Genomic DNA, 25,648 nt, shown 5'->3' with positions numbered 1-25,648 from the left:
TTTACAACCAAGACAGGAAATGGGATAATTCTGTGGTTTCTGCCAAAAGCCATTTTCTTATTTCATCTCGTACTTACATGTATGGAGAGAGTTTCTTTTCTAATAATAAGACCCCATTGACAGATGTTGAGACTTGTTTTTAAAAGAAATGAGGAATTGTATAAAGAACTGATTTGTTTTTCAAAATTATGATTTTTTTTTGAAGAAGCAATAAAGGTCTAATAAGTCTAAGAATAAAAGTAACTTACAGTAGCTATTTTAACTGGCTCTTCCTTTCTATTTCACCTATTGATTTTGCTTAGTAGACTTGTAATTGGTTGTAAAATTTGGAATTTGGGGGAAAAAAGGTTTTATTAAGTAATGCATCATTGCCCTGGGTTTTTTATTGTAAGGCTTTCCGTGTGGGTGGGAGTGTTAGAGTTTGCTGTTTCTGTGGGACTCTTTGGGATTTACCTCTTTGGGCAAATCTACTTAGCTTCTGATCTCCATACATTAGAACATGAGAGCAACTTCAATCCATAATTGACATGAAAAGTCAGAAAGAAGAGGAGGATGTCATCAGTAAGGGAAAAGCGGATTATGATTTAAGAAACAGACCCACCCTGAGCAATTTCAGGCGTAAAGAGATTACCAAAAGGAGCTAAGATGAATGCTTTTGTGAAGCAGAGGGGCAGGTAAGTTCATTCCTGATTTTTGGACATAGGATTGTTTCTTTGGCAAAGATAACTTTTCATAGAATTTCTTTAATTGCTTCTCTTCAGCAGAGAATGCAGTAACTTTGGCTGTAGGTATTTCAGTTGTCTTCCGTGATGGTTCAGCTGGTAAAGAATCCACTCACAATGCAGGAGACCTGGGTTCGATCCCTGGGCTGGGAAGATCCGCTGGAGAAGGGATAGGCTACCCACTCCAGTATTCTTGGGCTTCCCTGGTAGCTCAGACGGTAGAGAAACCGCCTACAATGCAGGAGACCTGGGTTCCATCCCTGAGTTGGGAAGATCCCCTGGAGGAGGGAAAGGTTCCCCGCTCCAGTGTTCTGGCCTGGAGAATCCCATGGAAGTATAGACCATGGCGTTGCAAAGAGTCTGACGTGGCTGAGCGACATTCACTTTCAGGAAGCTTCTGTGGGCGTCCAGGCTGGGAATGGTGGCTGCCCTCCCGGTGCCCACAGCTCCCTGGGCGTGCCTGTCTGTCGCCTCTCGTCACAGGCTTCTGGATTGTCATTTCTGCCACCTCTACTGTAAGGATTTTAGTGTTGATGCTTCCACAGGACCTGGCTCCTGATACTTTGTTGAAGTAACTGAAAGCCCAAGAAGCGTTAAAAATACCCTTGGCAAGCACACTTTTTCACTGTTACACACCTGGAAACACTGAAGGGGGTCCGCGAGGGAGACTTTGGGCCCAGGGCTCTCATCCCGGGTCCCTTGTGGCGTATTTCCTTGGGGAGCTGAGTCTTACAGCCGCGTCGGTGCTGAATTTGTGGACTCCACAGGGGACGGTGTGAAAGGGTTTCGGCTTGTTGGCTCTGTGTGGCCAGAGCTCGGGCCCTGCCCTGAGGCCTGCAGCAGCCGCTCTGCAGGGGCAGGAGGCGCTTTCTGTGCCCGGAGAGGAGGCCCGGGGGGCTGCCTGGAGGTGGGGACGAGGCGTGGGGGGCGGGGTGCGGGCCCTGCTCCAGCGGCAGCTCCTGAGGGCTCCGCGGAGGAGGCAGAGCTCCCAGCAACCCTGAGGGGCAGCGCTCAGTACCCCTGGTCGGCCCTCGGGGACTCAGGCGGAGCAGACCAGAAACGGAGCTGACACCATGCCTTGTCCGTGATCGGCGCGGCCCTGCAGGGGTTGGCCCGAGCGGGCGGCGGGGCCAGCACGCGGGGTCCCTGACCCCTGAAGCGGGGCGTGTCCGACCGCAGAGAGAGACGGTGGGGCGTTGGGGGACCCAAGCAGGCCTCCGCCAGGCTGAGGAGGTCAGTGAGCCCGCAGGTCAGAGAGCGAGCGGTCAGGGGCAGCGGTGCGGAGCTGTGCCTTGGTCGCGGCAGAGAACGGCCCTGGGTTTCTTCGTCGGACGTAGAAGGCGGTCGCGTCTGCGTCTTGGAGCGGCTGTGGGCTTTGAACGAGGTGCCCGTGTGACCCCCCAGCTCGCGCCTTGCGCTGTGGTGTCCACCGCGACTGTTCCTTCCTGATCCTGCGGTTCTTCTGGAGGGAGTCACCCCCAGGGGGACGGGCTCTCCCCTTCGGGGGCTTGAGCTTCTGTTTGAGGGCTGGTGGAACTGCTTTCACAGCTCCAGGGGCAGACCTGACAGTAACCTCACCATCGACCAAAAAGGGTCGTGTGTTAGGGACCCTCGGGCCAGGCCCCAGCTGGGGACAGGCTCTCAGGTTAGAACAGCCCTTTTAACGTATAACTCCAGATCATTTCACATGGCTATTTAAGATGTTCCTCTGTCTCTTTGCTTCAAAGCCGGAGTGTCCCTTGAGTTTAGAAAGCCTTGTGTTTCTAACAGGGAATGGAAGGCTGACGTCTGTGGGGCTTCTGAGAGCCGGATTCTTTCCCTTTCCCTCTGCTATCAAACTGGACTCACGGCAACCCTGGGGAATAAATCATTATGCTTGTGTAAGGGGAGGGGGCGGAATCACGGCCAAGGGAGCATGAAGCTGCAATCTAAGGTCATCAGCACCTAACAGGCAGAGCCAGAATGTGAACCCAGGTCTGCAGGTGGTTAATGCCGATATTCTTTGTCTGAAATGCAGAAGGGCTCCCTGGAAGGAGAGATTTCAAAGATGATGGCGGCCCCTTGGCACCATGAGTGCCCGGGAGGCTGGGCTGCATGCTGTGGGTGACCCAGCGCCCAGACATGCTGGCTCAGGGCAGACCGTTCCCAGAAGTTTACCAGTGAATGAAAGTCACAAATTCAGGTACAAAACTCATGATTGCAGCAGGTGACAGGTTGTCAGCAACATGAAATCTGTCATCAGCATTGTCAAATTATGAAAAACATGACGTTTATTAACAGAGGCTCCGCTCAAGTGGCTATTCAGCTCTTTAAAGGTCTGTGTTTAGAATTGGATAATATGTGGAAAACTGACAGAGGATAACTTCAGAAGATGCCAGAAGTTTTTCAAATGACTTAAGGCACACACAGTACCTCTGAAGAGAAATAAACTGATAAGCCCAAAAATAATCTTTCAAAAAGTAATGATGTAAATTTCAGTTCCCGTATTTGCCACTTCTTTTCCTCGGAGTTGAAATGGTCAAAAGTTGCCATCATGGAGATTTTTAAAAGCGCTCTGAATCTGCATGTAAAGGGCAGTACAAATAACTTTCAACCAGATTGAAAATTAAAAGTGAATGTAATAATTGAAGAAGTACATATTCTGCATATTCTATGCCAGTTCTTGGCCAGATAAATGAAGCTATTAGCTGTGTGTTTTGTAAGAATCTTGTAAAGGACTATCTGAACCCTGGTGTTTTATTAGTAGCCATAGAATCATGGATTCATCAAGCCTGGGATCTGATGGAAATTCGGCAAGATTGAATGAATCAAGTTTTGGATAAATGAGGATTTTTCACCAACGGTGGAGAAGCAGTGAGTGTGGCCGTGAACTGTTGCACTTGGGTGGAGCACCACAGCTCCCCTTCCCCAGAAGCCGGGAGCTGGAACCTGAGGGCCCAGACACTGAGATGCTTTTCCTTTGAATCCACTTGGTCAAAGTGTATTTAGGACTTGAAAACCAATCCCATCACAGTAAAGAAGTTTTTTTTTTTTTCTTTCTTTCCCAGAGAAAGCCCCCTTTCCAAGTAAGTGTCTTTAGTGCCGGTCGACTTTCCCCAGAAGTTCATTCCACGATTTTAATGAGGATTCCAGGTATTCAGGCAGTAGCGGTGTGAGTCTGTGTCACATCGGACTCTGCGACCCCGTGGACTGCAGCCCGCCAGGCTCCTCTCTCCATGGGATTCTCCAGGCAAGAATACTGGAGTGGGTTGCCTTGCCCTCCTCCAGGGAATCTTCCTGACCCGAGGGTTGAACCCAGGTCCCCTGAACTGCAGGCAGATTCTCTCCTGCCTGAGCTATAGGAAGCTATAGGGAAACCAGGTACTCTGCAGTTTACAAACGTCTGTTGAGGCTGCCCGTTTCCTTCTCCGGAGGGGGAGGGACGCAGCTGCAGATTTGTGAGGAAGCCGCGGCTGGCGAGGCTGCAGCCTGGGTCATCCTTCGTGGGTCCGCCGCATCGGTATCCAAAGGGACCCGGCGTGTGTGATTTCTGTGCCGCAGGTCAGAAGGCGCTGTCGTCTTCCTTTGGTGCGATCTGTATGTAGTGCTATAAATAGTGCTATTCTGTGGCCTTCGGGGACAACAAATTATTTTAAAGTGGTTATCTTGACTGAGCAAGTTAATTTGTATCAACTAGGTGAAATGCAACTGTAATTTGCATGTATTAAACCTCTAAACCTCCAAGTAAAATATGCTTTTAGTAACTCCCTAGGGGGAGAAAAGTCGTCTCTGGTCACAAATTACCTGGTTGAAATCTTAGTTTTCAATTCCTTTTCAAGGGATGTCTGTGTCCTAGCACACATCACAGCTTCTTACATAATATCAGACGTTTGAGGTCATTTAAATAGTATTGGATAATTCATCGTGGTCATTTATTATGGAGATCTGATTTTTTATTTCTCTCTTCCCAAACACCCCCCACCCCCTTGTTTTTTGTTTTGTTTTTTTTGGAGGCTAGTTACCCTCGCTTTTCTCCTTGTTATAGCGTGGCTTTGGGGGTGATAGAAAGGTGAGTGAACATTTTATTTTAGGAAGGATGTTCATATGTAATTTTTAAAAGTGTTAAGACCCACAAAATGTTGTTCGAAGACGCTTGTGTTGGCTTTGCCTGCCTTTATGAATGGCAGCCCTTCTTCCAGCCATTGATTCCCGAGTTCCGTGATGACATTGGCATGCTTCCTTTGGACAAAGCACCAGACTGGAAATGTTCAGAGGAGGTGAGGGGAGGGGGTTAAATGCAGCAGGGTCCTCTGAATCCGCCTGCAATGCAGGAGCCCTGGGTTCGATCCCTGGGTCAGGAAGATCCCCTGAAGGAGGGCATGGCAACCCACTCAAGGCAGAGGAGCCTGGAGGGCTGCAGTCCATGGGGTCGCACAGAGTCGGACACGCCTGAGCGACAGGCAGCAGCAGCGGCAGCCTCTCGTCAAGGAGCTTGTCCCCTTGACCTGCTCTGTCTGATCTGAGGGCCCTGGAGGCCAGTGATCACTGAGTGCTGTGCCCTGGTCTGTTGGAATTGAGCTGTGTTCTAGCTGTGCCCTGTGCTGACCTTCAAAGGCTCAGGATGAAAAAAGAAGGCACACGATTTTAATGTTTTTATCAATTACATGTTGAAATGATAGTATCTGGGGTTAAATAAAATGAATTGTTAAAGTTTATTCATGTGTTTTTTGTGTGTGCATTTTTTAAGGTGGCTGCTAGAAAAATTTACATTACACACGTGACTCTCATACTTTTTGGCGCCACTAAGCTGGACAGTGTCTGTCTCCTTCCAGGGGTGTCACCAAGGGAGAGCGTCCGTCTGCCCAGAGATCACTCAATATTTTCCCCCTAAACACTCGTGTTTGTAACCGCAGCAGATGATGGCAGTCAGAGTCTAACAGGATAGGAAATCAGAGCCTGTATTTCTCATCAGCCCTTTAGTTGGCCCATGATTATGTAAATATGTGGCAAGATAGCACAGTTTTTTTTTTCACAAGTGTGATTAAAAAATAATGGTAGTAAAGATGAAACAAAGGTTCCCACATGTTTAGAATCGACATAAAAGAACGGGAGGGGAAGCAGGGCAGGCAAGTCATTGGCCAGCGATGCTGGCAGCTGGAAGTGAGGCCCGGCGTCCAGGAGGCCAGCTGTCTGGGGAGGGTACGGTGGAGGCGAAAGCTCTCACCAAACCCTCATAAACGTTCACTGCAGGAGAGAAGGCTGGTGACGCTAATGGCAGCAGGAGCGCTGAGATCAGCCTCGTGGCGTCCACGTGACTTCTGTTGTGGGCCTCCAGGGCCTCTGCAGGCAGGGCTGCGCTGCCTGGGCACCCTCTGTGGTGGTTCTGGGCAGCAGGCGCGGTTGCCAGGCACTGTGTTCTCAGCCCAGGAGAGGGTCGCTGCACGGGAAGCTGCGGTGGGGAAGTCAGCCCCGGGTGAGGCGGCCACACGGCCTCGCCGTGTGCAGACACCTCGGGGACCTTCGGCCAGCCCACTTCCCTCTTGTTACAGGAGAAAGAGGCGTTTGTGAGCCTGCAGAGAGCGCTTAGAAGGAAGCTTTGTGTAACTTGTACCCATTTAGGTCCACGACTTTAATTTGGGGGTTCATTTCAGGTGAGCTCCTTTTGCACTGACCAGTCATCCCAGTGATTAAGACTTGACGACCCATCAGGTGATGGAAGAGTCTTAGGAAAGTCAGCTGCCACAGCAGTTTCATATTTAGTACCAAGCCTTCCAAGCAATTAAGGACAGACAGGTAATTATTTTCCTAGGGCTTCCCTGGTGGCTCAGACAGTAAAGAATCCGCCTGCAATGTGGGAGACCTGGGTTCAATCCCTGGGTCGGGAAGATCCCCTGGAGGAGGCCACAGCAACCCACTCCAGTATCCGTGCCTGCAGAATCCCATGGATAGAGGAGCCTGGCGGGCTACAGTCCATGAGGTCGCAAAGAGACACGACTGAGCAACTAACGCACACACTGTTACTTTCCTCATTTTATAAAACTGGTGGCAGAGGATTCAGGAGGCTTCTGGCCCTTGGTGAGGCCTCCAGCCAGTCCCCTGGGCTGTGGTCTCACCCAGTGGGGGCTGGCGGAGCAGTGGACCCCCGGGAGAGCGGGGGACTGGCCACACAGCGTTGGGAGTGGGCAGTGCTCTCAGAGCTACAGCTTCAAGCCCCGACTCCCTTGGGGTCCCAACAGAGAAGCAGGGCTCTCCTTGAGTGTTTGGTCGGGGGGAGTTGTGATAGTTGCTGGAAGAACCGCAGGCCTCCAAGGGGGACAGAGAGCCATCCAGAGGTCAGCAAGTGCGGAAAGCATCCCGACCTGCAGGGAGAGGGACAGGGCAGCTGGGTGTGGAGTCTGGGGCCCTGGGGACGCGGAGTGGATGCCCCGCGGGGGCAGGGGGAGAGGGAAACAGCCAGCTTCACCCCCCGCAGGCCTGTCAGAGCCTCCCAGCGCTGTCCAGCGGGCCCAGGGGTGGAGGGCCAGCTCTGCGCTGTGCAGGAGGAGGGGGCCTGGGGAGGAACCTTGCCATCTGCCTGGGCAAGCATCCGACCTCTGAACTGGGATGGTAGGCCCCTGCCTCGCAGAGTGGAGGCTTCAGAGGGATCTTGTTTATCGGCGCCGCTCAGCGGAGCTCAGCCCAGCACCCCTTACCTGCACAGCACTGGGTGTGGTGCGCCGTCGGTACCGGGTGGGCCCCATGTGCAGCTGGGTGACCCGGGCGGGGCGCGACTTCCATCTGGTCCTCTCTGACCCCTGCCCAGGCCAGGGGTCATCCCAGGCGCCAGCCTCTCTTGACTCTCTTCATCCTTTTTGAAATGTCGTCTTGTCTCAAATAGTTCATAAAGAGCGTCAGTTCACTAAACCTCCACTGCACGACCTAACTCAAGGCCTGCCACTGTCGTCCAGGGCCGGGGGGCTGCGAGAGCAGAGACAGCTGGGGAGCACCGGGCCAGGCTGCGTGGAAGTTGCCTTCCGCACATTCCTGCTGCTGCTGCTAAGTCACTTCAGTCATGTCCAACTCTGTGCGACCCCATAGATGGCAGCCCACCAGGCTCCCCCGTCCCTGGGATTCTCCAGGCAAGAACACTGGAGTGGGTTGCCATTTCCTTCTCCAATGCATGAAAGTGAAAAGGGAAAGTGAAGTCGCTCAGTCGTGTCCGACTCTTCGAGACCCCATGGACTGCAGCCTACTAGGCTCCTCCACCCATGGGATTTTCTGCACATTCCTAATCCTGTCTTATTTTGAAAAGCCCTCGGTCTCAAGGTCTAGTCTTATTAAATTAAAAACCGCTCTACACGAATGCTTTTAAAAGCAGAACCAAATTACTTGAAAAACAAATGGATAATTGGAATAAACGTGGCTCAGCTGAAGCTCCAGGTCTTCTCAGAGAAGAGAATGTGTCCGGCTCTTCTCAGAGAAGAGAATGTGATTTCTGTGTTGCCTTTATAATTTCCAGGAAACCAACGTGAACTTTACATCCTGTTGGGGGAGGGGGGGATGCCTCAAATTAGATTAAAAGATAAACATTCAGGTCATCTAATTGCTAGGTGTGTTTCTCACATGCCATGAGCTACAGACCAACTCAACAGCAGTTGACATTTTTGAACTTGAAGAGGTGGGTTTTGAGGTGACGGGGGAGAGTCCTAGATGGTTGATGGTGACGCCGGTGATAGGGATGATGTCGTATGCGTATAATACGTCGTGCTTGGACTTGCAGTGAGAGCCACAGTGCACATTCATGGGGCGAGGGGCATGATTTGACTGCTGGGGGAGCTTCCCCGGGGTCGGTTGAGATGGTCAGTTGGAACAGCCCAGCCATCGGCCCCCTGACCCCACCTCACACCATCTCCAAGAACCCCTGCTCCCCCTAGCATGTCCTTCCACCAACTGTACCCCTTCGTGAAGGGGGCAGGCTGCCCTGGCGTGGCCCCTCGGCGCTGCGCTCACCCACTCCGTTTGTTACCTCCAGCAGAGTGTCCCTCCCGTTCGTCTCACTTCAGGCCAAGTTGTGAATGAGGCAGCAGCTGAGAACGGGGACCCACCCAGCAGTGTGCGGGAGCATGGCGTGGCCTGGGCCCCTGGGGGTCGTGAAAGAGCAGGGCTCTGCACAGCTAGGAACGGGGCCAATTGCCCGCCTCGATCACAGCCACGAGCTGGGCGAGGACGCAGGGCGGCCGGGCAGGCAGTGGGTGGGGCTGAGGGTCCACCCCCAGCAGGACCAAGGATGCAGGCAACCGTGGCATCCTCGAGAAACAAGCCCCACCCAGAGGATGGGCCCCCATCCCCAAAGGGACGCCCGGCGCACGTCCTCGGATTCGAGGCGGCAGCGGCAGGGCTTCCCGGGTGGCCCAGTGGTTAAGAACCTGCCTGCCAGTGCAGGGGACGGGGGTCATGACCAACTGGCGGCCGGCCTGCCGGCCAGGACGGACACACCTGAAGCTGGGCGTAGACTTTGGTTCCACCTGGATCCCCAGTGCCCGGCACTTAGCGAGGATGCCGCACGTTACTCACAGGGTCATTTTCAAGGAGGGTAAGCGTGGATTTCAGCTTGCCCAGGACAGGCCCTGTTGTGGTGGCATGCTTATTTAGTTTTCAGGTCTTTTCTTTTTTTAAATTTTACGACATGGCATTGGTTTCTGCCATACAGCAGTGCGAATCAGCCGTAATCACACACACATCCCTCCCCGGAACCGCCCTCCCCTCCCCAGAACCCCCTCCAGGTCATCTCAGACGGGGCTCCCGGGGCTGCAGAGCAGCCTGCGCAGCTGTCCACCTGACTCCGATGGTGGACATATGTCGATGCCACCTTCCCCTTCTGTGGCCCTCGGTCCCTCCCCCGCTGTGTCCACAGTCCACTCTACACCTGTGTCTCCATTCCTTCCTTGCAAATACGTTCATCAATACCAGTTTTTCTGGATTCCATATATATGCGTTAAAAATAACCTCCCACTGTGACCCACATATGCCCCGGTTTCATGTCACTGTGCCCTGGGGAAGTGGAGTCCAGCAGCTGCCAGTATTCCTGACTGTCCCCAGGGTCTCTGGGGTGCTGGCCCTGCTGATGGTCCTGACTGTCCCTGGGGTCTGGGGGTGATGGCCCTGCTGGTGGTCATGACCGTCCCTAGGATCTGGGTGCTGGCCCTGCTGTGGTCCTGGCTGTCCCTGGGTTTGGGGGTGCCGGCCCTCCTGTGGAAGCCTTGGCTACTGCTTCATTTCCCGGCACCCTTTCTCCAGAGTCTCCGTGGGGCCTTGGTGAATCAGGGCAGGGTTGCAAAATGAACTGAAGGGTTCACCTTCAAAACCCTCAGAAATCTAAGCACTTTTTAGAAGTGGGGGTAATTGGTATCGCAACCAAATTCTTGGAGTAAAAACTGCATCTCGCTTAAGAAGGGCTTTGGGAGATTAGTTTGCAAGTAGACCAAGAATAATGTCCACGGGGTCACACAGAGTCGGACTCGACTGAGGACACGCAGACCCAGAAGGAGTCCTGGTTTTTACTTCTGGATAACTTTAGTGAAATAAAATGCAGTTTAATTAAATGTGGCATTTTTAGCTTAGGCTAGCAGAAATTCATAAAGGTATGCATGCCTGATAAATGCCTATATTTCATTCTCACACCAGAATTCTGAAGCATGTTAATAAAAAGCGCTTCTAGTTCCCTATCTCAGATGAAAGTCTGCAGCATTACTTTGTAAGATTGCTCGAGCTTCTTGGTTTTGTAATCAAGACAGTATGATGCAGAGACCTCTGCTAATAGTGTGTTCTGTGTTTGTAGTATTTAAAACCTGAATCAGCTGCGGGAAGCTGCGTTTGGGGTGAATTTGGTACCTGCTGCATGATTAATTGTGCATTGGTATCTTGTCACGTCTCAGTACTTGGGGCTTACAGCAGCGAGGGGTGGAAATGGTGATGCGAGATGTCCCGGAAGCCTGAGACTGCGTTAGTCACTGGCGGCACAGGCCCTGTAAAATTTATTAATGATGAGATTTTGCTGGGTTGTAAAACTGCTTTTCATTTCAGTTTGATGAGCTAATTAATTTGGAAGGGACTCGTGGTTTTAAAAGGGTCCTGGCTGGTTCAGGGGAAATGGCAGGACCAGACCTTCTGCCATCCAAATTGGCATCGCTCTGCTTTCCAAATGCTCTGGATTAATCGCTCGAGCCTTATGGATTCCTGCCATGTAGGCATTGGCATTACTATTGATTTCTTAACCCAAGTGTAGCTTTTAATTTAAAAGAATGGGCCTGCCTTTGGGCATGACAGAGAGCAAGTGATTACTGTTGCTTCCCTCATAGCTCAGTTGGTAAATCATCTGCCAGCAATGCAGGAGACCTGGGTTCGATTCCTGGGTCAGGAAGATCCCCTGGAGAAGGAAAGGGTACCCCACTCCAGTGTTCTTGCCTGAAGAATCCCATGGGCAGAGGACGTGGCGGGCTGCAGTCCACGGGGTCGCAGGAGTCGGACACGCCCGAGCGGCTCAGCCACCACCATTGTGGCCCATAGGGAAGCTGTGTTTGTGACATGTCAGTAGCTGTTTGCGTTAGAAAATCTTGTATTTGCATACAATACCTCTATATAGAAAAGTGGTGAGTTGGAAATGGACTATAACTTAATTTTTTTCAACAAATAAGGAACTTCAATAGTAATAATTTTTAAAAAACTTACTGTGGTAATCATTGCATGATGTACATAAGCGAAATCACTGTGTTGAACACCTTAAACTTTTACAGTGCTGGGGATGGAATTATAGCTCAAGAAAACTGGAAGGGAAAAAATTTGGATTATAACAAGTATAACTTTTTGAGATAACTATAACTGTTTAAAAAGTCATTTTAAAAGGATAGAGCTCTCTCTCTGGTGTTTGAAGTGATGAGCCTGTAAGCAGTAATCTTTGAGTTCATTCATTCATTTGGGGGGGTTCATAAATATTTAAGTGTTTTATATCCTTTAGCTCAGTTATTTTAGGCTGTGAAGGCAGAAATACCTACGTGAATGGGCTGTTGATTCTTAAAGTTGTAAAATGAATGAGGCCTCTTTTGATGTGTTGACCTTTTACAGCAGGTGGTGACTTGTCTTTGCACACAAGACGTGCCCTGGGTTATCAGCTTGGTACCTGTTGCTAGTTCTCCGTCCGTGGCTCTGACATGTGCGCTCCGGGCTGCAGAGGTCCTCCCAGAGGAGGCCCGAGTCCTCCCCAGGGCTGCTGCTTCCTGGAGTGCTGCAGGGCTCTTCTCTTGACTGCCTCCCCTTATCTCCCTTTTCCCCAGCCCCTCCCCGAGCTTCTTCAGACACTGCAGGCTCTGTCCTGTCTCCTGCCTTTGCACCTGCTGTTCTTTCTGATTAAACTCCTCTCCCTTCACATTTCCCCAGGGTCCAACTCAGAGTCATCCCTGGGGTAAGCTGGTGAGGGTCCCATCTCCTCTTGCTTCGCTAAGGAGTTTGCTCCTTCAGAGGTCTGTTCCCTTCTCCAGGATCATTCCTTTTCTCTTCTTTCCTGAACAGATCCCTTCAGCACGGAAACCTCTGAATAAAAAAAGAAACACATGTGCTATAACCACTGATTCCTTTCCCTGGCTCCTCCTTTGCCCAGGTGACTGCACTCACCGGCTGCATTGCTTATTAACCGCTGCCTCCAGCTCACGCTAGAGGCCTTCTGGCCTCTTACTACCCTGAAACTGCTCTTGCCAGGGTCAACAAAAGTTCTGTGCTTCCAGATCTCAAGCACATACCACTGACTTAACATCAAAGAATGCATTATAACGGGGCTAGAGAGGTGCAAAGACACGGGACATACAGCAGAGAAGGTTGCGGAGGTGCGTCCAGCTATATCAGGGACACCATTAAATGCGAATGGGTTGTGTAATACACTCAAAGGCAGAGATTGTCAGAGTGGGCTTTTCTTTTTTTTAAGATGCAGCTATATGCTGTCTATACTTCTGATTCAAATATAAAAATAGTTTGAAAGCAACAGGATGGGAGAAAATGTATTATGCAAGCAGCAACTGTAAGAAAGTGGAGAGCTACGCTGATACTGAGCAAGCTTCCCTTTCTCGATCTTAACCTCTCAGGAACGTCATTGACTGTTCTTATACAGACACTTTATTTTCTGGCTGTTATAATACCACAGTATTCTGGCCGCTATATACCTCCAGAATACTAGAAATTACGTTTCTAGCTTCTGCTTTCTTGCCTCTCTTGCTAGTCCCTCTTTCTGTACCCAACCTAAATTACTAGAATGCATCAGGTTAAATCCGAGGCCATCTTTTCGGACTCTCCTCCTTCACTGGGTAATTTCCTGGGGCCATCAAAGTGCTGTGGCTTGTACATTTGTAGGCTTGGCCTAACACGGCCTCTCTCCTACATTTGTAGGCTTGGCCTCTCTCCAGATTTCCAGATTCATATATTTAACCACCTAATTGACATCTTCACTTGGATATCTAGAGGCATCTCAAACTTAGCATATTCAAAATAAAACTACTGATCTCCCCACTCAGAAAACTACTCTTTCATCTTCCCCATCTAAATAAGTGGCGTTATCACGCACCATTTAATCAAGCCAGAAGCTTGGCAGTCATCTCCGATTCCTCCGTCTCACTCGTGTGCCGTGTCAGTCTGCCAGCGGGTGTCGTCAGCTCTATCATTTAAGTCATCTTGAAACCGTCTCTCTCTCTCCAGCTCTGCCATCACCACTGTGGTCCCAGCTACCACCATGCTTTGTCTGGGGTTCTGTGGTTGTCTTTTCACCACTAACATCTCCCTGTCTCCACTCTTACTTCTTTCTAATCCACTCTCCTCTGGGCACTGTTTTAAAAGAGTAAATCAGACCACAAAGCTCTCCTTTAAGCCGCTGCTCTTAGGGTGACATCCAGACGCCTTCCTGTAAGATGCTGCAGCGTCTGGCCTCTGCGCCTCCCCATGGCCTCCTTCAGGCTCGTCCAGCTGACTGCAGCCGCTCTGGCCACGTTTCAGCGCTGGCGCGCTCAGGCCCGTGTGAGCCTCGGTGTCTCTGCACTTGTCACTTCTCGAGGGCAGAGTGGAGTGAGTGGCAGAGGGCAGATCCACCAGCAGGCAGCGTGTTGGAGGGGTCTGTCCAGAAACCTGAGTGAAGACCTGGAAGAAAGGGGAGGCACGGAGCCCCCAGCCCAGCTGGAGACTGGGGATCCTTGGAGAAGAGCTGTAGGGATTTTTGGCTGAGGGTTGCAGGACAGGGAAGGGGCCTCCAAAGCCTTATGGGCCTTGAGCGTGGGACTCGTGGTTTATAGCAGTAGTTGCTAGGTTGGGCAAGCATGGAAGGAAATATTAGGACTTCAGTTTAATTTTGTGAATGTTTTCCAGCATGTACAATCTGTTAATAGATAGCACATGTATTTAATTTATAAATAAATAAACAAACAGTTTAGCAGACTGGTCAATAATGAGATCGTGTAAATGAAAAGCACTTTGTTGTTTTTTTTAAATAAGTGCTTTGAATTTGTGAAAATCTGCAAACAAAAGAAAAGGCCAGAAGCAGATGACTTCACTGGTTCTACCAAACTTTTGGAGAAGGATTGACGCCAATCCCCAAACTCTTCCTTTGTATTTCTGTGTTATCTATTGTGACATTGATTTCTGATTTTATCTGAGTTGTCTTTCTTTTTTTCTTGGCAAGTCTAGCTCAAGGTCTGTTTATCTTAAAAAAATAAAATAAAACAGCTCTTAGTTTTGTGAATCTTCTCTGTTGTCTTTTAATGTCAATTTCTTTTATTTCTGCTCTCCTCTTCGCTGTTTCCTTCTACCAACTTTGTTTTTAGTTTGCTCTTCATTTTCTAGTTCCTTGAGGTGTGAAGTTAGGTTGTTTATTTGTAATCGTTCTTATTAATGTCCTTTTGTCCATTTGTCCTTATGAAGTGCCCTCTTAAAACTGTTTTTGCTGCATCCCATAAATTTTGGTCTGTTGCATTTCCATTTTCATTTATCTCAGGTATTTTTTATTTCTTCTTTGACCCAACAGTTGTTCAGTGGCATATTGTTTAATCTCCACATGTTTGTAAAGCTTCCCTGTAAGTGATTTTTAGTTTTGTACCATGGTGGTCAGAAAAGATACCTGATACGATTTCACTCTTAAATTTATTAAGTCTTGTTTTGTGACCGAGCACGTGACCTGCCCTGGAGAATGTTCCATGTGCGTTTGAGAAGAGTGTGTGTTCTGTTGCTTCTGGATGGAATGCTCTGTTAGGTATCCCTCAAGTCCATCTGGTCTCAGGTGCCGTTTAAGAACAATGTTTCCTTATTGACTTTCCATCTGGAAGATCTACCCATTGATGAACCATGGGGTATTAAAGTCCCTTACTGTTACTCTGTTGCTGTGTATTTCTCTCTTTGGGGTCTGTTGAAACTTACTTTCTATATTTAGGTGCTCCATCCAGTGTTGGGTACATGCATATTTATGAGTGTCATATCCTCTTGTTGGATTGACCCCTTTATCACTGAGATAAAACTTCATCAGAAGGTGTTACTGTTCTGACTGCTTGAATTGGTCCAGCCAGGGGTTATAGAATATAAGATATGGCCCATTCCTGCAGAAAGTTTACTTTCTATTTGAGTAGATAAGACTAACCCACATAAAACAGCTGGAGATGTGGCTATAATTAAGTGTCAAATTCTGAGGCAGAGACTATAAATACTCTATGAGTTTGGAGAAGACACAGCATTGAGGCCTGGACTACTACAGGCACATGAATGGCTTGGGACTGAAAAGAATATTTTGTGGAAAGCTGAGTTTCCCTTTTGTAGGATTTGTGCTTTTTTTCCCCCTGATACTCCCACCCCACAACACATACACTAATTTCATATGCAAATAAACCATTGGGTTAAAAAAAAGGTTGAAAGAAGGGTTTTTTTTTTTTTTCCCTTCAAGATAAGATAGAAAATAATAAGCAAGAGGGTGGCATAAAAATACTGTTGGTGAAGCAATTTTCCTTTAGACTTTTAATTTTAAAGTAGCTGTGGAATTATTAAAATCCCTGACTGAAGGATCTGCTGTCTTCTTTGTTGTGATGGATATAGCACACAGAGTAGCTTTTCCTGCATGCGGATCTCTGCAGAAGCTTTGCTTCTGACTCTTGACTGCCCTGGACTGCCATCACCTTCCTCTCAATGCAGTGATGGATGTGAGGATTAAAAAATGAGGAAAATGAATTCTTCCTCCTAAGCTACTCTGACGTTGTGAAAAATCAGCACGATTTAGGGGGAAAGCTGTGACTGAGAAGGTACTCAAGTTAGTAGCTAAGAACTCACATTACGTGATTCGACTTGCATACCTTTTAAAATTCAGTATGATTTAGCAGACGGTTATTAACAACTAAGGTTATATAACCACATCTCAAAATAGCTCTGCAGTATAGGAAGCCTGTGGTCCGCAGGCTTTATAATGTGCTAAATAAGGAATTATCATATACACAGCTGAGAAACACTGACAGGTTTCAGAGTGGGCCACTTAAGCACCGTTATTACAGATTATGAGTTGAAATTCATTAGTATGAGTATTTTCGCTAGAATGTAGAGTAGCACGAGTGTAGTTTACAGGGGCTCACTACTCACCCTTAAGGTTTCCATTACTGGAGAAAACCAATGAATTTTATTGCAGTTTACATTTGACACATATATAGATGACGGTTTTGTAAATTTACTTTGAATAAATAGTTTGTTTATTCAGTAGAAAGTGTTTCACCAAAAGAATGTCGTCTTGAAAGTATTATATTCCATTATGGTCCACTGATTTTATAATTAAAACCCCAGTGTTTTAAAGGCAGGTGTAAACTATTGCATTGAATGATTTGGAAGCTTTAATCTGACCTGGAAAACTTCATTTTACAGGAACTGGGACTCTATCTTCTTTACGTGTGGTTGTTTTGAACACTGTAGGAAATGATATGGGAGTATGAGGAAGAAGGAATCATCTGAAAAATTCTGATCAGAGGGTGCTTTGAGTGGTCATCGGATTATTTCTTAGATAAAACTATTATGGGGATCATTGCTTCAAAACTTTAAAAAATGATTTGGCTGGGCTGGGTCTTTCAAGGCTGCACAGGCGTTTCCCTAGCTGCGGTGAGCAGGGCTACTCTCCAGTTGGGGTGTGTGGCTCCTCGTTGCGGTGGCTTCTGCTGAGGCTCACGGGCGCCCTGGCTTCAGTAGCTGTGGCTCGTGGGCTCCGTGGTCGGGGCTCCCGGGCTCCAGAGCACAGGCTCAGCAGGTGTGGTGCACGGGCTTAGTTGCTCCGCAGCGTGTGGGATCTTCCGGGACCAGGAATCGAACCCGTGTTTCCTGCGTTGGCAGGCAGATTCTTTACCACTGAGCCACCAGGAAAGCCCAGCAGTTTTTATATGTGAATAGTTATACGTGAGTTAAATTTTAAGTGTCGCTAAATTGATGGGATTTAAAATTAACAGGTTACTTTTAAGAAAGGACTTATTTCTTTGTTCTTTCTTGACAAGGAGAATACAGCCTTCTGAAGCTTCATTTTGACATGGCGTTTGGCTGTTTTGCCAGGTTCTCAAGGTATCTTGTGCATCGCATCCATTTGGTTGTGCTGGAAACTTCTACGGTAGCGTTAAGTAGTGGCTTCAGTTAAACAAGGCCCAGAGAGAGTGCTATGCACCCTGATCTTCTGGGAGGGCCTGCTGCTGCTGCTGCCGCTCAGTCGCTTCAGTCGTGTCCGACTCTGTGCGACCCCAGAGACGGCAGCCCACCAGGCTCCCCCGTCCCTGGGATTCTCCAGGCAAGAACACTGGAGTGGGTTGCCATTTCCTTCTCCAATGCAGGAAAGTGAAAAGTGAAAGTGAAGTCGCTCAGTCGTGTCAGACTCTTTGCAACCCCATGGACTGCAGCCCACCAGGCTCCTCCGTCCATGGGATTTTCCAGGCAAGAGCACTGGAGTGGGGTGCCATCGCCTTCTCTGGGATGGGACTAACGTTCCACAAATCCTAGGTGATTAGAGTACTGCAGTGACACATTTATGATAGTGTTTATTCTTCTTTCATGAAGAAGTTCTTTCAGCCTGAAATGTATTTATTCAGTTCAGTTCAGTCGCTCAGTCATGTCCAACTCTTTGCGACCCCATGGACTGCAGCATAGCAGGCCTCCCTGTCCATCACCAACTCCTGGAGTTGACTCAAACTCATATCCATCGTATCAGTGATGCCATCTAATCATCTCATCCTCTGTCATCCACTTCTCCTCCAGGCTTCAATCTTTCCCAGCACTAGGGTCTTTTCCAATGAGTCAGTTCTTTGCATCAGCTGGCTGAAGTATTGGAGTTTCAGCTTCAGCATCAGGATCTCCTTGCAGTTAAGCGGGGTCTTACATAGAGTATATAAAAATTCAGGCAGTGTTTAGAGAACTTCCCCAGTATGACCTCATATTATCATTATAACAACCCTATGAAGCGGGGACTGTAAATAACACGTGGGGTGCAGGCATTTTTTAATCCCTATTTTACAGGTGGGAAATCTGAGGGATGGAGAGCATGCAATGCTAGCTCCCATCTGTGACCCATCACATTTCCATGGGTAATTCCTAAACTAGAAAGCCTATAGACTGCTGGATTATTTTGTTCTGCCTTGGAATAAAGACCATTTCACAGCTATAAATAAGAGCTCTTTTGCGATTGATTGACTTTGCTGTTTTTAATTAGCAAAATTCCATTACTTATATCCATAAATGATGTCGTTTTCCCTTTCCTGTCTCTTAGTCCATCATTTCTCTTTTGGATAACCTTAAAATTACCTTTACAATCCTATAAAACTTTTATCCTTTGCCTTTAACATTTAAGGTTGACATTCTTTCTTATGAAATGATAAATCTTTTCCTTTATCTTCTAAAATTTATGTTAATAAGGCCAAGATTCTAAACTTCTTAGAAGAAGTGAGATGGGTTTGCAAATTACTTTCAGAATTCAATCAGTTTTGTGCAGCCTCTGAAACTCACCTGTGACTCCTTACAGACCTACATTTTCATTAGGGACACCTTCATCTGGGGAATTAGAAGGAAATATAGGGGCTACTGCCCTTTAAAAGAGAATCCGTTTTCTCATCAGAGTATTCGTTGCATGTAGCACATTTGCAAGCAAGATCTAGTAGACAGCCTGTGGGTAGATGTGAGTGGGTCACCTGTGATCCGTTTGAACGGTAGCTCTTACCTCCGTTCCTCGGTATTGGTTAGATGTGAGTGGGTCACCTGTGATCCATTTGAACGCTAGTTCTTACCTCCGTTCCTCGGTATTGGGTAGATGTGAGTGGGTCACCTGTGATCTGTTTGAACGGTAGCTCTTACCTCCGTTCCTCGGTATTGGTTAGATGTCAGTGGATCACCTGTGATCCGTTTGAACGGTAGTTCTTACCTCCATTCCTCGGTATTTCACTTTCTTTTTTACTCTGGCCACCTTAAACTTTTCTCTTTGTATGTGTTTTCAGCAATTTGACTCCAGTAAGATAAATCCAGGAGCGCATGTATGTATCATCGTGCTTGAGTTTCTTGGATCTAATTTTGGGAAATTCTAGGACATTATTTCTTCTCATGCTGTGTCTCTCTTATCCTCCTGGGACTCAGTTTTCACAAATGTTCTGCAACAACTCTGGGGTGCGCTGTTTTACATTTTTTACTTTTAAAATCTCTTTGTGTTTTATTTTGGATAATTTCTGTTGACACCTTTTCAAGTTCACTGACTCTTTCCTTGGCTATGTTCAGTCTGCTTATAAGCCTATCAAAGGAATTCATCAGCTCTGATATTTAGAGTTTTTAAATAGCATTTCCATTGAACTCGTTTTTCTAGTTTCCATCTTTCTGCTGAAATAGCCCATTTTCGTGAATAGCTCCTGAATATTGTCTACGCCCCCCATTCTTTTGTATATTAACATGAGTTGTTTTAGAGTCCCTGTCTGAAAGGTCTAGGTTACCTCTGAGCCTGACTGTTCACTGCTTTGTCTCTTAACAGTGGATTTTTTCCTTACCTTGTGTGTGTGTGTGTGTGTGTGTGGTATAATTTTTATTGAATGCTAAACATCATATTTAATGGAGACCAAGGTAAATAATATCTATGCTCAGAAGTGAACGTGCCTCTTCTTCTTCTAGGTCCTTCTTGTTTGGGGAAGTTGAGTCACTCTGGTCAATAACTGATCTGGGCTTGTGTTTTAAGTTGCCATTGTTACCTTGAGTGTCCCACTCCTTCAAAGTCCTCTACCTGCGGGCCATGCCAACATGGCCTTGTGTCTAGGCGGGGACTGGCGTCCTGGGGGGTCACACGAGGTTCCTGCTCTGCCATCGGCTTTCAGCTGCAGATGCGTGTGTCAGAAAGAGGTGTCTTTCCGCGGTCTTGCACCTGCCCCAGGGTACACCGCTTACTACGTGGTGCTTGGCTTCTGCCGGACTCAAGGGGATTCTCAGTCCTCCCGATCTAGTTTCAGTCTTAGGCAGCCGTGTGCAGCTGGGCTTCAGGGCTGGGACCTTGTGGGCACCCCGTCCTGCTCCCCAAGTCACCAGGCTCTGCTGTATCCGTGGTGCCTTTCCCCCTTCTGCTGGTGGTGGCAGAGTTCTGCGTTATTGGTGCAGGCTTCCCAATCCAAGGGGCGGTAGGTCTTGGTCCACGAGCCTGCAAAAGTGGATAGATTTTGCTTCTGCCTTTCCCCGAGTGGCCGAGGGGGAAAGCGGGCTTGCCGCAGTTTCCACTGTGGCTTAGGCTTAAGGCTTTTGCTTCTGGATGGGAGCGGGGCTTGGGGAGTGGTCGAGTTCCATGGTGACCCCTTCACCTGCTGCATTCCTGGGCCCTAGAGAGGGGCTCCCTCCCGCTGTGCCTCCATCTTCCTCGGGAGCAGCCCATGAGGCTTCCCTGGGAGTGCCGTCTCCCCTGTGTGTGGGGCTCCTAGTTACCCAGGCTGATGCAGTAAGCAGCACGCACTTGGCCTTCAGGGTTTCCTTACAATTGTAAGTGATTTCTCGTATGCGCTTCCGTGACGGCCCCCACTTCCTCCCGAGCTCTGCAAACTGTGAAACAACAGTGTCTGTGTCTTTGCTGTCCTCGGAGGGGCTTCCACTCCTTTGCATTCAGGTCCCTCGTGACCACGGTTCTCTGATGGGTATAAGAAAGGTGGTGACTTTGTTGACAGCCTGGTTTGTTTCTTGCCAAGTGGGAACAGCGTTCCCTTTCGGCTTTCTGCATCGGAAGCTGCCATCGGAGCTGGACCCGCCTGCCATGGGGACTGTCCCGACACCCGCTGGCTCCCGAGCCGTCAGCAGGTCGGTGAGGGGTGCATCTGCGGGCCGAGCAGCTTTCTGTCGCTCACAGCAAAGGGCCCCTCAGTGTGAGCGGGAGGCAGCAGTTGGCCGTACCTTGCTTTCCTTCAAGTCATTTTATTCTTTGTTGGTTCATCTGACGTGGTGAAATGACCTTCCGAGTGACTGGTTTTGCTCCAGATCTTTGCTTGTCTTTTCCTTTTTGCTCATCTTGGAGAGCACATCAAAGTTTTAAAGATGTATGAGAAAACCTTGCAAGGTAACCCTGATGTGCCCAGCATGACGTATTCCTTCAACTCAGAGCTATTGTTATTGAGCTGCAGAAAGGTCAGGCCTTGCTCTGCCATTTTATGGGGCTGCAAGTTGCTTCTGGGGTGTTTTGTTTTGTTAAAGATAGATGTTTCTCTAACTCAGTGTTTCTAAACTCGCTTTCATTCCCAGACTCCCTTCAATAAACATAAAGATCTCATAGTCTTGTCTAATGTTACTTACAAATCAGATTAAATAACTGAACTCACACAAACCAGAAGGGAAAACGCTGGTCTGTCCTCGGCTCTGCCGCCCACAAGAACCACACAGGAACCTTCTGCAGGGGTATGAATCTCGGTGTTGATGTGCCATTTTCTCGTGGTGTTTACTGAGACACTCCCTGATAGCCCCACTGGTAAAGAATCCGCCTGTGATGCAGGAGACCTGGGTTCCATTCCTGGGCCGGGAAGGTCCACTGGAGAAGGGATGGGCTGCCCACTCCAGTGTTCTCGGCCTTCCCTGGTGGCTTATCTGGTAAAGAATCTGTCTGCAGTGTGGGAGACCTGGGCTCAATCCCTGGGTTGGGAAGATCCCCTGGAGAAGGGAAAGGCTACCTACTCCAGTATTCTGACCTGGAGAATTCCATGGATGGTATAGTCTACGGGGTCGCAAAGAGCTGGACACGACTGAGCAACTTTCACTGTCCCTCGCAATCAAACAGAAAATGGAAAGAAATCAGCTAGAAATACAGGAGGGAGACCTCCCTGGTGGTCCAGCAGTTGAGAACCTGCCTTGCAATGCAGGGGACGCAGGTTCGATCCTGGGCTGGGTAGCAGGAATCCCACGTGCTTCGGAGCATCTTGGCTGCACACGGTCTAGGTGGGAGCCCGCGTGCTGCAGGTGCTGACGCCCAGGCACTGAGGAGCCCGTAGGCCAGCTCTGAGCCCCGCCATGACTGGGGGTCCACGCTCTGCAGATCCTGCCTGATACAAGGAAGACCCCGCGGGCCACCGCTGAGCCCCACCATGACTGGGGGGGTCTGTGCTCTGCGGATCCTGCCTGATACAAGGAAAACCCCGTGAGCCACTGCTGAGCCCTGCCACGACTGGGGGTCCATGCTCTGCAGATCCTGCCTGATACAAGGAAGACCCCGCGGGCCACAGCTGAGCCCCGCCATGACTGGGGGGTCTGTGCTCTGCAGCGAAAGATCCTGCCTGATACAAGGAAGACCCCGCAGGCCACCGCTGAGACCTGACACACCCAAATACATGAGTAATTTTGAAAGGAAAAAAAGAAGGACATACAAGAGGAATGCCGTGGGACTCGGGAGGCCTGTTGCTCCCAACCGGGCAGCAGCTCCTGGTCCTTGAGGCCAGGCTACGGCTCCTCGGGTGAGCATCCCCTTCTCCAGGAGGCGCCTTGGTGGTTGCGTCGGAACCGAGCCCCTTGGTGCCTGCAAGAGAGTGAGGCCCGTGTGTGTATCTCCTCACTCCCGGATGAGAGTGAAACCGCCCACCCCTGCTACGGACTGCGCCCTCTGAAATACCCTATCAGCACTCATTTTAGAGGCGAAAAGGTAGTGACAAGCTTCTGTTACATAAAGTAGGCAGTCTTGTTAGAAGTAGGTATGTTTTTCCACTGGGCTCTGTGTGGCCACTTCCCTGTATAATGTTAGGTATAAGTTCTCTAAAGGTTCTCACTCCTCCTGAGTTCGCTGTGGTGCGGGAGAGGTTGCGGAAGAGCTTGCTTATGGCCTCTTTCTAGCTCACTGCTTTCACAAAATTGTTCCTGGTCCTGAAGTGTTATTCTCGATATGTGTGGGTTAAATGTATAAATGAATCTTTCAGCCTCTGTCCCACTCAGAATTTTGTGATCCTGTATTGAGAATTGAGAATTTCAGGGTTGGCGCGCAGGCGGGTTCTTTCGGTAGCTGGTTTTCTTCTACACGAGACCTCACGTTTGTGTCCCTTCTCTTGGAATGAAGAGTGTTGATGGAGTGGCAGAGGTGCACTGGTGGCCCAAGCCTATCTACAGGCTGTGGCTCTCACCTCCCAGAAGCTCAGGGGACCATGCTTACAACACTCAGAGCCAGTACTGTTTTTGAAAGTATTTGGAGGCATCTCCATCTCCGCAGAAAAGTGTGTCTTTTTACTCTGGCGTTAGGAGATTGAGTGAACCTAAGTTGTATGCGTTTAGTTTTCCTTTAGTTAAGGAACTGTGGGTGTAGCACATAGGGTTTCATCACTTTTTTAATTTTAAATTTGAGCTCACTAACATTCAGAGGCAACGTAGAAAACAGATTCCAGTTCTGCTGCAGACGAGCTGCTTAGCTGAGGCACATGATCTCTGCTCAAAGTGAAAACAGTCATGGAAGTAAATACAAGTGGGACCAAGATTCTGGGACAGTAGAGGCAAGGAAGACAACAGCGAAGATCAGAGAGACTACAGGCTACTGCTTAGAAAAGATAAAACGGATAAACCTTCAGCCAGACTCATCGGGAAAAAAACGGAAAGGGCTCAAATCAATAAAACTGGAGATGAAAAAAGAAGATTACAACTGACACCGCAGAAATACAGAAGATCAGAAGAGACTACTGCAAGCAGCTCTGTGCCAATAAAACGGACTAGCCGGAGGAAACGGGCTCGTCCTTAGAAAGGTAGAGTCTCCGGAGCAGGAGGAAACAGAGAGTGTGAACAGACCAATCGCGAGCACTGGCCTGGAGCACTCCCGCAGACTGAAGGTTCTGGGGCAGACTCGGCAGGCGGCGGCCTGGGTCTCCCCCTCCGCGTGCACGCCCTTCCTTTCTCGGGGTGCCCTCACGTCCTGCCGTCGCCTCCAGCCAGGGGTCCTGGTCCCGCCCGGGATGAGGGCCGGCTCCCGCCAGCTCCCCGTTGTTTCTAGGCACGCACCCTTCTCCCGCGATGCTTTCTCATAGCTTTGTCTGCCGGCGGGGAGGGAGAGACAGCCTCCATGTGCTGTAGAGAGAACAGGGGTGGTTCTTGGCGACAGCCGATGGTGGGGAAGGAGGGAGGCGCGGTCTCTGCTTAGGGGAGTCCCCGCTCTCTCTGCCTCAGCCTGGACTGGGGGGGGGCCGTCTTGTGCCTGTGGCGGGGTCAGAGCCCTGAAGTCACCCAGCAGAGCCTGTGAGGAGCAGGGCCGTGTTTCTGCCGCCACGAGGATGCAGCTGAAGCCACCGCTTGTCCCGTGGATGTGGGCATGCAAGCGCGCGTGTATGGTACTAACCTGCTTTGAAACTTGGCTTTTCCCTCTGAATAGCAAGGAGGTTCCAAACATGCTGTTGTAATAAATTAGAAAGTGGTGGTCCAGCGTTAAGCAATATGTTGACAATGGCAGAATAAATGATCACAATGCTGAGAAAATGCTGTATACTTATTTCAGTGAATAAGTGGGTCAGTACCTCCATTTATCTTTGTGATTCCTTTTTACTAGGGGCAGCTTTGAGATATGATTTATAAAAATTATAAATGTACTTAATTAGCGTGTTGTCCTTATGAAAGGTGAAAGCGTGTTGTTGAAGGTAAAGATAACCCTCACTCTGAAACTCATGCATTTCTTTCATGCCCTTATGCATGGCTGGTTATAACCTTAATTTCATGCCAACGTAAATAGATAGAATACAATCTAAATTTAAAGGATTGGAACAGCTATAGTACAGCATATCTTATGGATACCATTACTGCAGTTTTAATCTCTTCTGCACTTGATTGTTCTAGCATACAACTGTAAAGAAATACTGTGCCATCCAGCTTTTCTATTGTATCTTGGCATTCATATCACAAAAGCCTCTCTGGTTCATTTTGAAACTTTGAGGGAAACGATACCTGTGTGATTTAAAGTTTAATTACTTAACTTCTGCAAATTGCTTTTCGAAGTATAGGTATTTGAAAAATAAAAGTGGTTTTAAATTTCAGACCTAACGAATAGCTTAATCACTTTTCAAAATGTAGAAGTTTTATTCAAAATAGATTCTCTCAAGAGCAGGAAAGTTAGAATGCCTTGCCTTTGTATGAGATTTTGCATGCTCTTTATTTTATTGCCATGAAAGTCATATAATCCCAGTCTTTCTGTTTCTTATTTATGAATATAATGACTTACTGAAAATTGATCACTAATTTCATATACCTCCTGAAAGGCAGTATCAAGTTTTAGGTTTAAACTGTGAAAGATGTAGTGAGGCCATTTGAGCATTTTTTAAAAATAAAATAATTAAGACGTCTGTACAGGGAAAGAACTTAAATGCACACATGGATGTGGCGTCAGCCCCTCATGGTGGACACCACTGCATCATGCAGGGAAGCTGAGGAATGACGCAAAGCGCCACAGATGTAGGTGCTGCCTGACGTTCTCACTTGCTGTGGCTAAGTCGCTT

General features: G+C 48.6%; 1 protein-coding gene and 1 long non-coding RNA gene across 6 annotated transcripts in view; one reads left to right on the top strand and one right to left on the bottom strand.

Annotated features, from left to right (window-relative positions):
* PLCL2 (phospholipase C like 2) overlaps positions 1-25,648 on the top strand; it is a 213,981-nt gene that overhangs the window by 94,808 nt on the left and 93,525 nt on the right. The window contains exon 1 of one of the 4 annotated variants that reach the window (XM_086376828.1): positions 558-674. The exons of the other annotated variants lie outside the window; for them this stretch is intronic. The gene's annotated coding sequence lies outside the window, so the exon portion shown is untranslated. Of the gene's footprint in view, positions 1-557; positions 675-25,648 lie in introns of those variants that run through there. 4 annotated transcript variants of the gene reach the window in all.
* LOC147378853 (uncharacterized) lies at positions 10,571-11,975 on the bottom strand. 2 transcript variants are annotated; one of them, XR_015159376.1, is made up of 3 exons: positions 11,732-11,975; positions 11,409-11,503; positions 10,571-10,705 (listed from the first exon to the last, which is right to left on the bottom strand). It is a non-coding gene; the product is annotated as an uncharacterized LOC147378853 (long non-coding RNA). The 2 variants fall into 2 exon arrangements; XR_015159543.1 differs by having other exon boundaries at positions 11,857-11,965.

This window comes from Bos grunniens, chromosome 1 (genome assembly GCF_055505025.1).
Source record: "Bos grunniens cultivar Pamir isolate PY7600 chromosome 1, Bosgru_T2T1.0, whole genome shotgun sequence".
NCBI lineage: Eukaryota > Metazoa > Chordata > Mammalia > Artiodactyla > Bovidae > Bos > Bos grunniens.
Note: the sequence above shows the minus strand (reverse complement) of the source record. Positions and strands in the feature narration are given on the sequence as shown.